Raw genomic sequence first — 15,221 nt, 5'->3', positions numbered from 1 at the left:
TTTGTGTGTTGACTGTGTGTTTGTGAATGGAACAAATGAGAATTACGAGTGTGTTTCACTGTAGCCCTACCTTGAGTGTGAGTCTGTGGAATCAGGATGTTGGATTGAGGGGCAGGGCATTGAGACTGTTAAATATTGACTGGGAGTGTAATAATTAACTTGGCTCCCACTCCTGATCTCTCTTAAACTGGCCACTCTCTCTGACATGGCATTGCTGACAAACGCACCCTAAACTCCTTCTCCTTTCTACCTCTCCTCTTAGTGAGGCTGTCTTTGTATATGTTCATCACTGTTTTGCCTTCTATCAGATGTTTCTGCTACATTAGACTGCTCTTTCCTTATTTCTGCCTTTCTATCCTTGCACCCCCCAAAAGCTGACGCTCCCTAACCTCTGGCCTCGTGCTATGAAAGCCACCGGGCCAGGCTCGGCTGCATCTGAAGGTGAGTACTGCGCTTGTATGATGTTTGTCTGTGTGAATGTGTTAGCACATATTCAGGACTTACATTTCCTACAACTGTACATTCACAAGACATGTTAGATAGGATAAGAATAATGTAAAGGCCTAGTTCAGTCAAAAACGTGATTATCCTGTGTTTCATATATATTTCCACATTATGATGTTGGAATAATACTGTGAAAGTAAAAATTATGATAATGCTCTTTTAATGTAAGAGCTGCTTGAAAAGACCGGCTAAAATTTTAGCCTGTTTTGTAAGGATGGCATTTTGGCCAATTCGTTAATAGACCAATAAGAAAGAGAGTTCCAAACCTCTCTGCCAATAACAGCTATTTTTCCCCTCCCCACTCAGACCTCTCCCAGACAGTTCTAGCTAAATTCTTGCATGAGAAATTGCTCTTTGCTAAGAAGCTAAATTTGTTTCTTTTTGACCATTTTAATTGAAGACAATCACAGTAAGGTAGTTAATTATAACCCAGAAATGATTTGATATTGAGATAAAAATGTCTGCATTGGACCTGTAAAGGCATGAAACTGAGATTCCTATGTATCCATCCACAAAAGGTGCCAACCCATCCCATGCCAACCTTTGTTCGTAAGATAAACTCTCAACATCAGTCTTTGCCTTAAAATGGAAAACATAACGTTATTATCTTACAAACCTCAGTACTTGATTTTTCAACTTCCAGTTTCAAAGGGTAAACGGCTGTCCTAACAAGAGGCTGTTTGAATAAGGGGACAAGTTTCGCCACATAGGCCTACAAACATCATTTAACATTCCACTGTTTTATACAGTGACAGCTGGAGTAGAGCAGTTTCAGGGAAAACAGAAAATCAGTTCCCTACAAACGGAGAGTATTTCGAGATATACATTTAACAGATTTAATTATATTTCTGTCATTCTGTGTGTGTGTGTGTGTGTGTGTGTGTGTGTGTGTGTGTGTGTGTGTGTGTGTGTGTGTGTGTGTGTGTGTGACAGAGAGTGCAGGAGAATGGCATGTAATACATTATATCTATTTTAAAGCATTTGAACTAACCCTAAGCTGGGCCGGCGTTTAAACATGAAGACCAATTGACAAAGTTGTTAATATATAAGAAGAAGGGTCGCTCTTGCTGCTGGTGATTCTCTGATCCACCTCTACGCAGACGACACCATTCTGTAAACTTCTGGCCCTTCTTGGACACTGTGTTAACAACCCTCCAGACGAGATTCAATGCCATACAACTCTCCTTCCGTGGCCTCCAAATGTTCTTAAATGCAAGTAAAACTAAATGCATGCTCTTCAACCGATCGCTGCCCGCACCCGCCCGCCCGTCTAGCATCACTACTCTGGACGGTTCTGACTTAGAATATGTAGACAACTACAAATACCTAGGTGTCTGGTTAGACTGTAAACTCTCCTTCCTGACTCACATAAAGCATCTCCAATCCAAAATGAAATCTAGAATCGGCTAAAAGATTTCGCAACAAAGCATTCTTCACTCATGCTGCCAAACATACCCTCGTAAAACTGACTATCCTACCAATCGTTGACATCGGCGATGTCATTTACAAAATAACATCCAACCCTCTACTCAGCAAATTGGATGTAGTCTATCACAGTGCCATCCGTTTTGTCACCAAAGCCCCATATACTACCCACCACTGCGACCTGTATGTTCTCGTTGGCTGGCCCTCGCTTCATATTCGTCGCCAAACCCACTGGCTCCAGGTCATCTATAAGTCTTTGCTAGGTAAAGCCCCGCCTTATCTCAGCTCACTGGTCACCATAGCAGCACCCACTCGTAGCACGCGCTCCAGCAGGTATATTTCACTGGTCATCCCCAAAGCCAACTCCTCCATTGGCCTCCTTTCCTTCCAGTTCTCTGCTGCCAATGACTGGAACAAATTGCAAAAATCACTGAAGCTGGAGTCCTATATTTCCCTCACTAACTTTAAGCATCAGCTGTCAGAGCAGCTTACCGATCATTGCATCTGTAAATAGCCCATCTATAAATAGCCACCCAACTACCTCATCCCCATATTGTTATTATTTTTTCTCCTTTGCACCCACAGTATCTCTACTTGCACGTTCATCTTCTGCACATCTATCACTCCAGTGTTTAATTGCAAAATTGTAATTATTTTGCCACTATGGCCTATTTATTGCCTTACCTCCCAACTCTTCTACATTTACACACACTGTATATAGATTTTTCTATTGTGTTATTGACTGTACGTTTGTCTATCCAATGTGTAACTCTGTGTTGTTTGTGTCGCACTGCTTTGCATTATCTTGTCCAGGTCACAGTTGTAAATGAGAACTTGTTCTCAACTAACCTACCTGGTTAAATAAAATAAAAAATAAGAAGAACGTAGGCCGTTGAGCAGAAGCTTTTAACCAAAGCGACCTACAGTCATTTTGACATTTCAGTCATTTAACAGACGCTCTTATCCAGAACAACTAGGGTTAAGTGCTTTGCTCAAGGGCACATTGACAGATTTTTCACCTAGACAGCTCAGGGGTTCGAACCAGCAACCGTTTGATTACTGGCCCAACGCTCTAAGTTACATTTCACATAGGGGTGGCCCCAGCAGGAACCAAACCCATGACATTCAGCATTGCAAGAAACATGCTCTACCGACTGAGCCACATGGCCAACACACAATGATAAATGGATGAGAGATAGAACATGTGAAAAAGGCAGTGTTTGAGAGTGTGCCTGACAACAAGTGTGATGAGTCAGACGGGGGCGTGAGGGTCAGTGTCCCCGTTTTTTAATTGCTTTATTGTTTTGTTTTTACCTAGATAGAGAGGTTTACTGCAAGGAAAAGTCTTCAGAGATATCAGAGCAGGAGAGGGAATGCTGAGCATGATAGGGAAGAGAAATAAAATAAAGAAATGAGTAACAATATTCCATCAGGAATAAATTATCAGTATACCAAACACTAAATACATTTAATGGTGAAGTAAAAGTAGGATTAAAAAGGGAACATAGTTATTGAGAAGCCAGACACACCCATTATGTTCAACTTGTGTTCACAATCCTCAATGCACCCTTATGTTGACAGCCACCATAAAAAGCCTGTTATCTAGACAGGCCTTGGCCCTTGTGTGCTATGATGTTGACTATAGCCAGTCATAAAGATGGTAGAGGGGGAATGACAGGTCAAAGTCAGTTGCTATTGCAGGCTCCTCACATGTACCAGTACCGAATGACTAAGTCAGAGTCCTAGCCTTAACCCCACGTAAATTCCCTGTAATTGACCTTATATGTACTTCTGTTTCAGGTATTTCAAAGTGAGATATCATACGCCCACCAGAAACAACTGAAGGTGTGACCTCAATATATGGGCCTAGCTAAATGTTGCATGAATGCAGTAATATCGTTATCCTGTAGGAGGCATAGTGTGCTATGAACAGCTTGTGGACAAATCTGGTGCTTGCTGGCTGTAACAGCAACTCCATGTGGAAGTTGTCTGTGTTCCAGTGGAGATGCTGTTACCTGCAGAGAGTCACCCCCTAGCCAGCTCTGACATAGAATCAATGTTTAGAATATCACAGTCCTTGTTTATTATGGCTGTTCTGATGTTTCTCCTCTTTCGGTTGAACTCAGTTATATCTGCTTTCACCACATTGTCATGGATTTTTTTATGATAAATGTTGTATTATTTAAAACAGTCTCTAGATCATTCAAGAGATATGTGCTCCTTGTTTTCTATGACAACATCATGTGAAGATATGTATGCCCTCCAAACTTTGGTTTGAATTCAGAGTAGGGATGCATGGTGATGACCTATGAATTGACAGCCAGTGTTTGCAACACAACTGCCTGTCAGTTCTGTAGGCCACTGCTGTGTCTATCCTACTGAGCACACACAGGGGTTTATATGGAGCAAAGGAACTCATTGATATGTTTGATAAATTGTCAGAAACCTATGATGTATTTATGAAACCACTGATAATATTCTGTATAGTATACATTTGCAAGTTATTTGAAGACAATACAATTGTTTTGTTGCCAACCTTGGAAATAAAGACTGAAAACACTCTCTGATTATTTAAATAATATAATTAAGCAATAAGGTCTGAGAGGGTGTGGTATATTGCCAATATACCACAGCTAAGGGCTGTTCTTAAGCACGACGCAACACGGAGTGCTTGGATACAGCCCTTAGCCATGGTATATTGGCCATATACCACAAACCCCCGAGGTGCCTTATTACAATTATAAACTGATTACCAAAGTAATTACAGCAGTAAAAATAAATGTTTTGTCATACCCGTGGTATACGGTCTGATATACCACGGCTGTCAGCCAATCAGCATTCAGGGCTCAACCACCCAGTTTATAATACCTGTTATAAGTGCATGAGAGTTAGTGAAAAAAAATGTCTCTATAAATTCAAGAATTTTACAGACGTCTGGTAGAAGCTTAGTATTCCTGAGTTGCCACAGGGTGAGGGGTGTTTTAACACAAACCTGCCAGGGAGGGGCTATTAAAAGTGAAAGCAAAAATATTCCCAGATGTACTATTATAAGACTCCACTCCCACTCCCACACCTTTTACCCAATCTTACCTTATCTCTTAGCTCTACTAATCTTCCTAAGGTCTCTTCAGTTTATATGAAATCACCATTGTGCTGGGGAAACACCCAAAAACGTCATGAACTTACTTTAATTGTCACATTGCGGTCCCTGGATGAGTCACTTCAGGAATCTCACAGTGATATTACCAGTCAGAGGAGTTTCATAGTGCACTTAATAAGAAATATATTTTGTGTGTGTGTGTGTGATATGTCAACAGTGTCAATAGTTTGACCTCAACAGTAAACTCCATGAAGAAAGAGGACTGACTAGAGTTAGAAAAATGTAAGTGTCACTGTCACAGTGATACAATAATACCAAATCCAGATTTTTTTTAAACCACATTGTAGAACACTGAAATTGAGTTTTGAGACACTAAAAACAATTATAGTCACACATGGTACAGGTGTCATCTATAATGCATGGAAAACAGAAAGGAAAACACAGCACACTGCTGCTCATGTTCCCAGGTGATATTTATTTAGCCTGTGGATCCAGAAAGATTCCCTTTGAAGAAGTTTCCGGTAATAAACGTGTCTAACAGGTCTATTTCTTCTACATGTTCACCTACCCTAGGTAAGGGATTATCATTTGTCCCAACACAGGCCAAGGACTTTGATACATTTATAGACTTTCAAACATTTTCTACAGTTTGAGATTGACTCAGTTTTTTGGTAATGGGGTTGCTACCTATGCACCTGCCAATGTTAATCTATTGAACGATATTAATAACCAGACAGGAAACAATGCTAATGTTTTTCCCATTGATAACCTGAATGACAACTGATAACCTGAATGACAACTGATAACCTGAATGACAACTGATAACCTGACTCTCGCCCTGAGGACATGATAAGGGAAAATACATATTTTAAGAGGAAAAGCACATTTTTACCACCCAAAAGAAATCCCTCTCTTGAAACATATTTCCGCCTAGTTGAGAAAGATGTACATAATCTCCTGGCTAAGAAAAAACAGTACAAGGTATTCCACAATATGTCCAAAGCAGAGAAATAATCTCTTATGGAACTGAAAAATGACTCCAGTATCATTATAAAACCTGCCGACAGAGGTGCAATAGTGATACTAAATGCAGCAGACTATGAAAAGGAAATTCTGATGATGAATTTTACAAAAGACTCCCAAAGGACCCTTCTAATCAATTGAAATCGCTGATCCATGATAAAGTGTCACAGTTTTTTGAATGAAGGGGAAATTACAAAGACAGAATATGAGTTTATGAAAGTTGACTGTCCAACCACACCTGTCATATACGCTCTACCCAAAATTCACAAGAACATGACACCACCTATACCAAGCAGGCCCATTGTGAGAGGTAACGGATCTCTGACAGAGAATATCTCTACCTTTGTAGACCATTTTGTGAAACCCTGGGTGATCTCCCTCCCCACATACACTAGAGACTCTATTGATTTTGTTAATCTGTATAAATCTGTGGACCATATACCTGAAAATTCTATTCTGTGTACTTTTGATGTTATCAGTCTATATACTAACATCCCCCATCAGGGCGGCCTAGAGGCCCTTATGTTCTACCTCAATGAACGTCCCCCTAATGCTCTACCCAGCACCAATTGTATTGTGGACTTCGCTGAACTGGTACTAACCTCCAACTATTTTCTCTTCAGAGGAGACTTCCTCCAGACCAAAGAGACAGCAATGGGGAGCACTATGGCTCCTAATTTTGCTAACCTATATCTAGGAATGTTTGAAAAGCAGGTGGTGCTGACCAGACCTTAACCCTTTTCTCTCCAATATTCTCCTAATTCTGAGATATGTGGATGACATTTTCGTGATCTATACAGGCACCCAGGAAGAACTTTTGGAATTCCATGCTAAACTCTATGAATGAACACCTTCACTTCACCATTAACTATGACCTATCACAAATCAGTTTTCCTGATGTGATGGTTATTAAGGACAAAACATCCCTCTCTACAGATCTCTACAGGAAACCTACAGACAGGAATACCCTCCTTAAAGGTGACAGCTTTCATCCACGTCCACTTATTAAAAGTCTCCATATGAGTGAGTTAAGTCGAATCAGAAGAATATGCAGCTCTGATGCCTCTTATCAGAAAGAGACCACAGACCTTACTCAAAGGTTTAAGGAAAGGGGGTACAAAGACAATTGGGTAAAACATGCCAATGATCATTTTGAAGGACTAACACAGTTGGAAAGCCTTCAACCAAAAGTCAAAGAAAAAGCAGAACATGTCCCATCATGCTTCACCCAATACTCACCATTGGGGAAGGCATTTAAGGACATTATCCGGAAGCACTAGTACATTATTGATACTGACCCACAATTAGAAACCCATTTTTAAATATCCCCCACGTATGGTTTTTAAAAGACCCCCAAATGTGAGAGATATTGTGGTTAAATCTGATTACCCTCCAGAGAAAAGGGAAACTTTTTTGGACAAGGAGGGTAATTACAAATGTGGCCAATGTGCTCAATGCAGCTTTACGTACAAATGCAACTAATTTACCCACCCCCACACAGGACAAAGATTTAAGATCAAGGGCCTGATTACCCCTATGTCCACGAATGTTATTTACATGTTGAAATGTCCTTGTGGTCTGTTTTACATAGAGAAAACCCATAGAAGCCTTAAGACACGGATCAGTGAGCACTGCAGCAATATACGGACAGGTGAGACAAAACATCTGGTTGCTGCTCATTTTGTACAAGCTGGACATCCTATTAGTTTTCTGAGATACATTGGAATAGAAATGGTCAAGACGTCACACAGGGGAGGGGACATTGAGAGGAAACTTCTTCGAAGGGAATCTTTCTGGATCCACAGGCTCAACACACTGTCTCCTCTTGGCCTTAACGAGGAGTTTGACTTGAAATCATTTTTATAGTTTCAATATGTCTAAATTGTGTTTTTTAAATCCTAATTGAATATTGCACGTGTATGTATATTACTGTAAATATTGATCACGTTCCCTGTGTATGATCATATTTTTTGATACATTGAATGTTAATATTGTGAAACTATGTTATACATTTTTTACCTCCTGTTTCAGGAAGTGAGGGCACTGAGTACTGCCCCTATATATATATATATATATATATATAGGACCTTCCACCCCCACCTGGGATATGGATGCCTGATGAAGACATAAGGGTCGAAACGTTGTTGTAAATAAATATCACCTGGGACCATGAGCAGCAGTGTGCAGCATTTTCCTTTCTGTTTTCCATGAGTTTGCCTATAACTCCAGAACCTGCGAAAAATACCTGGATGTACAGTTGAAGTTGGAAGTTTACATACAGTTAGGTTGGAGTCATTAAATCTCGTTTTTCAACCAGTCCACAAATTTCTTGTTAACAAACTATTGTTTTGTCAAGTCGGTTAGAACATCTACTTTGTGCATGACAAGTAATTTTTCCAACAATTGTTTACTGGCAGATTATTTAACTTATAATTCACTGTATCACAATTCCAGTGGGTCAGAAGTTTACATTCACTAAGTTGACTGTGCCTTTAAACAGCTCAGAAAATTCCAGAAAATGATGTCATGACTTTAGAAGCTTCTGATAGGCTAATTGACATAATTTGAGTCAATTGGAGGTGTACCTGTGGATGTATTTCAAGGCCTACCTTCAAACTCAGTGCCTCTTTGCTTGACATCATGGGAAAATCAAAAGAAATCAGCCAAGACCTCAGAAAAAAATTGTAGACCTCCACAAGTCTGATTCATTCTTGGGAGCAATTTCCAAATGCCTGAAGGTACCACGTTAATCTGTACAAACAAGTATAATACGCAAGTATAAACACCATGGGACCACGCAGCCGTCATACCGCTCAGGAAGGAGACGCGTTCTGTCTCCTAGAGATGAATGTACTTTGGTGTGAAAAATGAAAATCAATCCCAGAACAGCAGCAAAGGACCTTGTGAAGATGCTGGAGGAAACAGGTACAAAAGTATCTATATCCACAGTGAAATGAGTCCTATATAAAAAAAACTGAAAGGCTGCTCAGCAAGGAAGAAGCCACTGCTCCAAAACTGCCATAACAAAGCCAGACTACGGTTTGAAACTGCACATGGGGACAAAGATTGTACTTTTTGAGAAAGTCCTCTGGTCTGATGGAACAAAAATGGAACTGTTTGGCCATAATGACCATCGTTATGTTTGGAGGAAAAAAGGTTCTTGCAAGCCGAAGAACACCATCCCAACCGTGAAGCATGGGGGTGGCAGCATCATGTGGGGGTGCTTTGCTGCAGAATGGACTGGTGTACTTCACAAAATAGATGGCATCATGAGGTTGGAAAGTATGTGGGTATATTGAAGCAACATCTCAAGACATCAGTCAGGAAGTTAAAGCTTGGTCGCAAATGGGTCTTCCAAATGGACAATGACCCCAAGCATACTTCCAAAGTTGTGGCAAAATGGCTTAAGGACAACAAAGTCAAGGTATTGGAGTGGCCATCACAAAGCCCTGACCTCAATCCTATAGAACATTTGTGGGCAGAACTGAAAAAGAATGTGCGAGCAAGGAGGCCCACAAACCAGACTCAGTTACACCAGCTCTGTCAGGAGGAATGGGCCAAAATTCACCCAACTTATTGTGGGACGCTTGTGGAAGGCTACCCAAAACGTTTCACCCAAGTTCAACAATTTAAAGGCAATGCTATCAAATACTAATTGAGTGTATGTAAACGTCTGACCCCCTGGGAATGTGATGAAATAAATAAAAGCTGAAATAAATCATTCTCTACTATTATTCTGACATTTCACATTCTTAAAATAAAGTGGTGATCCTAAGTACGATCTTTATCCCCATGTGCAGTTGCAAACCGTTTCCGGATTTTTTATAGCGGTTTTGGAGCAGTGGCTTCTTCCTTGCTGAGTGGCCTTTCAGGTTAATTCGATATAGGACTCGTTTTACTGTGGATATAGACACTTTTGTACCTGTTTCCTCCAGCATCTTCACAAGGTCCTTTGCTGCTGTTATGGGATTGATTTGCACTTTTCGCACCAAAATACGTTCATCTCTAGGAGACAGAACACGTCTCCTTCCTGAGCGGTATGACGGCTGCGTGGTCCCATGGTGTTTATACTTGCGTGTTTGTACAGATGAACGTGGTACCTTCAGGTGTTTGGAAATTGCTCCCAAGGATGAACCAGACTTGTGGAGGTCTACAATTGTTGGAGGTCTTGACTGAAATTTCTTTTGATTTTCCCATGATGTCAAGCAAAAGAGACACTGAGTTTGAAGGTAGGCCTTGAAATACATCCACAGGTACACCTCCAATTGACTCAAATTATGTCAATTAGCCTATCAGAAGCTTCTAAAGTCATGACATCATTTTCTGGAATTTTCCAAACTGTTTAAATGCACAGTGAATTTAGTGTATGTTAACTTTTGACTCACTGGAATTGTGATACAGTGAATTATAAGTGAAATAATCTGTCTGTAAACAATTGTTGGAAAAATTACTTGTGTCACGCACAAAGTAGATGTCCTAACCGACTTGCCAAAACTATAGTTTGTTAACAAGACATTTGTGGAGTGGTTAAAAACAAGTTTTAATGACTCCAACCTAAGTGTATGTAAACGTCCGACTTCAACTGTATGTTCTTCAGCTTTTATCTATAATGCATGACATGATTTATACACATGTATGCATAAAGAATAATTAGGCACTCATAAAGAAACGTCTCCGTTGGAGGACAAAATGTCATGCTTTGGCGCAGGCATTTACATTATTGTTACTATTAAAATCTTTATTTTGGCTTGACAGCTGACAAAAAAGAACTTCCCTAATTTTGTTGTATAACCCACAGTAAAACAAGGCATGAACTTCAGTTTCAGTAGAACCATCTTTACAAAATGTACATACACATTTATCTAGGGAGTGTTTGTGTATCGACCAGTCGTGGCCACTCCACACAAAAATGTTGCTAAAGTATGAGAAGCACACAATAACATAAGCGGTGGGGGAAAAAATACACTGTCACGACTTCCTCCGCAGTCGGTCCCTCTCCTTGTTCGGGCGACGTTCGGCAGTCAACGTCACTGGTCTTCTAGCCATCGCCAATCCACCTTTCATTTTCCATTTGTTTTGTCTTGTCTTCCCACACACCTGGTTTCAATTCCATCAATTACATGTTGTGTATTTTACCCTCTGTTCCCCCCATGTCCTTGTCCGGTATTATTTATTGTAAGTGCTTGTGCACGTTATGTCTTGTGTGCGTCGGGTTTTGTACCCATTTATTGATTGTTCTGTTTTCCGGTGGTTTTTATTATTAAACTGCGCCGTTGGAAACACAGTTTTTGCTCTCCTGCGTCTGACTTCTCTGCCGCCAGTACGCACCCCTTACATACACAATATCTTTGGGGAAATGTAACACTCCAAATTAGCCTAAATAATTCCCTAAATGTACTTTTTTCTCCTAGGAATTATTTTTTTTTTAAATTCAGGTTTTGTCATTATATAGCTCCTTCCTTGTTTTAGGCTATACTGCTTCCATTTAATAAATGTGAATACAAACAGTCTATTATTATCTGCCCTGTTGTCAGGCCAGAATGGTTAGGGTTTCCCTTGCAAATTCATAAAGCTCATCAGAATTGTATAAAGGGGTATTTTTATTTAGTTAGTGTGTTCTAGCTAGCTAGTGTGCATGTAATGACGTAATGCATGTAGTGACACAATACTAATAGAGAGAAATAGTAATGACGTCTTTTTGTAGGCACTAACTCCGCCATGAATGGAGTTTTTGGATAAACGGCAAAAAATAAGGTCTGTGGTAAACACAGGTTTATGAGATTTTGTCCATTTTGGTCCATTAGATAATCTTCATCGGCTAACGTCACGTTTTGTGAAATTTGAAGCAATTATTTAATTTAAAAAAGCACATAAAGGCTTCATTACTCATAAAGGTCATGTTAACTGACTGATATTATCTCATAGAACAAAACGTATAAGATCTCCTAAACCTGTGTTAATCTCAGAATTTATTTTTGTCATCTATCCCAAAATGCTATTGTTTCCTCATTCATTTAAGACTCACCTTTATTCACCAAGTACATTTACACATACTCAGAAGTTTACTTGGTGATGTGGTGTTGCTAGTGACAGACAACATTTACAGACAGAATACAGACAACAGAGTTTAAACAAAGTTTACATACATTATATACAACTAGGTAAAGTGAGCATAGAGCTGTAAAGAGAGAGAGCAGACATACAGATGTACAGTGGGTATACGGCTGATATACAGTGGGTATACGGCTGATATACAGTGGGTATACGGCTGATATACAGTGGGTATACGGCTGATATACAGTGGGTATACGGCTGATATACAGTGGGTATACGGTTGATATACAGTGGGTATACGGCTGATATACAGTGGGTATACAGCTGATATACAGTGGGTATACGGTTGATATACAGTGGGTATACGGTTGATATACGGCTGATATACAGTGGGTATACGGTTGATATACAGTGGGTATACGGCTGATATACAGTGGGTATACGGTTGATATACAGTGGATGTAGAAATGTACAGTTTCAGTATGAATATATCTAAATACAGAGAGATGAACAGAGTGCAATGCAGTATAGTGCAGTTATTTTGTGTACAAATCAGAGATGGCTTGATGCGTTGTCCAGAATAGAGTTCATAGTTCTTTAGATTATCTTTCCTGTACGCTTCCTTGCCCTGGAGTCGTGCAGGACTTTGATAAAGGGCAGGTGGCAGCCGATGACCCTCTCTGCAGACCGGACAGTGCGTTGCCATTTGTCCTTGCAGCTGCAAGATGTAGACCCAAAACAGATGGTGATAGAGGAGGTGAGGATGACTCAATGATTGATGCATAAAACCGGATCAGGAATGACTGGGAGATTTAGTTTTTTCAGCTGCCGCAAGTAGAACATCCGCTGGTGTGCCTTCTTGGTGACTGCTGTGATGCTGTCTTCCCACTTGAAGTTGTGGGAGATTATGGTCCCCAGGAATTTGAATGATTCAGTCGTGCTAACAGCTGAGCCATCAATCTCGAGGGGGAGAGATGGTGGCTGGCGTTTTCTGTAGTCAACCACCATTTCCATGTTTTTTTTCTGTTCTGAGTTCCAGGTTATTGTGACTGCACCAGGCCACTAACCGGTAGACCTCTCTATGTTACAAGGACTCATCGCCGTCGGTGATGAGACCGACCAGAGTGGTGTCATCTGCAAACTTCAGTAGTTTGACCGATGCGTTGTTGGAGGTGCAGTCATTGGCGTTGAGTGAGTATAGTAGAGGTGAGAGCATGCATACTTGCGGTGCATCAGTGCTGAGGGATAAAGAGTACGAAAGGTGTTTTCCCAGCTTCACGTGTTGTGTCCTGTTGGACAGGAAGTCAGTGATCCACTGACAGATGGAGCTGGACATGTTCAGCTGAGAGAATTTGTTTTGTAGCAGTTATGGGATGATGGTGTTACAGTTTTTTCTGATTGCTTAGTTTCAGATAGTGCATCTTTGAAACTATAGACTATTTTTGCAAAACTCAACACACTAACCACAAACCCTTTCACTAAACCAGCAAAACAGTATACATCTCTTGCAAAAGCAAACAATTCTTGCAAAACTCAATACAATACACACAAACCATAATTTGAATAAGCACACGAAGCTATGCACTGAAAGTATAAATGAAAAACACTTGGCTTTTTCTTTTTCTGTGTGCAGGGCATAGCAGTTTGCAAGAAAGTTTTGTCATTCATGTAGTAAACACACATACACACAGGTATCCAAATGTGTAAAGTATTGATGTGTATTCCGAACATAACACACTATCAATACAAATAAGGTGTAATGTTAAAAAAAAAGTTTTAATGTTCTAACACTCCTCAAACAACAAAAGCGCAGTAGGAGAAAACAAAAACATTTGTGCTAGAAAAAAAAGAACAGAAAGAAATAGGCTACAGCTCGCCTTCTTTGTGGGTCTGGCCGTATCCAGGCCTGGCATGACCCCTGATTGATGTCTCCACAAGCCTCCTCCATTGCCTGTAGAAGGCGTATGCATTGATGGGACTGACGATCATACACCTTCCAACGCCATGCAGAGAAGAATTCTTCAATAGGATTCAAGAACGGAGATTATGGGGGGAGATTGAGTGCGATGAAAAGTGGGCGACCTGTGAACCAATTGCGGACCACAGCAGCCCGGTGGAAACTAACATTGTCCCAAATGATAACATACCTGGGCTACTCTGGCCCCTGGTCATTAGGGATCAGTCTGTTGTGGAGGGTGTCCAGAAATGTGATAATGTGTGCAGTGTTGTATGGGCCTAGGATTGCATGATGGTGAAGGACACCGTTTGACTCATAGCCGCACACATTGTTATGCTGCCACCACGGTGTCCCGGGACGTTGATGATGGCACGGTGCCCGATGATAATGGCCCCTTGTTTTTGCAAGGTTGAAACCTGCCTCGTCCACATATATTAGCTCATGATGCACTGCATCTGCTTCTAGCTCCATGTCTCTCTGAAAGAGACAAGATAAAACAATGTAGCACAGTACGAAAAGACAGGGATCAATCAATATGATGTAGCACCATACACTTCCAGATCCAGTACCAATGATAGGATAGTATAACTTACCTGCACATATTCATATCTCAGTTGTTTTACACTGTCTGAGTTTCTTTCCAAAGGAACTTTGTACAGTACTGATTCTATTGAGTTTCAGTAAACGAGACAGTGCATAGAGACTCACTCTGTTGACGTTTTGGAATATGGTGTTATCTGCCATTATGTGGTCCTGCAGTCGGATGCAGTTATTTGCAAAGACCATATTTAAATTGTGGGTCTCCTGCTCTGGGGTGAACAGTCGACCTATTCCACCAGATACTGGTTTTCTTGCAGTTAATTAAAAACATTTGAATGGTTTTATTGATAGATCCTTCTCATTATGAAAGTACAGTACATATTACTGTACCAGTAAGACTACAGCACTTACAGTTACTTACCGGTTCTCATTTCGAAATATCCGGATTATACCTGCAACAATATAGGGGCTCAGATTTGGTTGAACCCGTTGCCCAGCCTCCCTCATGTTCATCCCACGGTTGACAACATGGTCAACCACAGTCGCTCGGATTTCATCAGTTATTGTGTTCCTGACTCCCCTTCCCTGTCCTCTCCTTATAGCAGCTCAGATTTGGTT

The 15,221-nt window shown here is 40.6% G+C and overlaps 1 long non-coding RNA gene across 1 annotated transcript; it reads left to right on the top strand.

Moving 5' to 3' along the window:
* The first annotated feature begins 198 nt into the window (after positions 1-198).
* Positions 199-4,489, top strand: LOC115204285 (uncharacterized). Its single transcript, XR_003880344.1, has 2 exons — positions 199-441; positions 3,730-4,489. It is a non-coding gene; the product is annotated as an uncharacterized LOC115204285 (long non-coding RNA).
* The last annotated feature ends 10,732 nt before the right edge of the window (positions 4,490-15,221 follow it).

This window comes from Salmo trutta, chromosome 12 (genome assembly GCF_901001165.1).
Source record: "Salmo trutta chromosome 12, fSalTru1.1, whole genome shotgun sequence".
Lineage (NCBI taxonomy): Eukaryota > Metazoa > Chordata > Actinopteri > Salmoniformes > Salmonidae > Salmo > Salmo trutta.
Note: the sequence above shows the minus strand (reverse complement) of the source record. Positions and strands in the feature narration are given on the sequence as shown.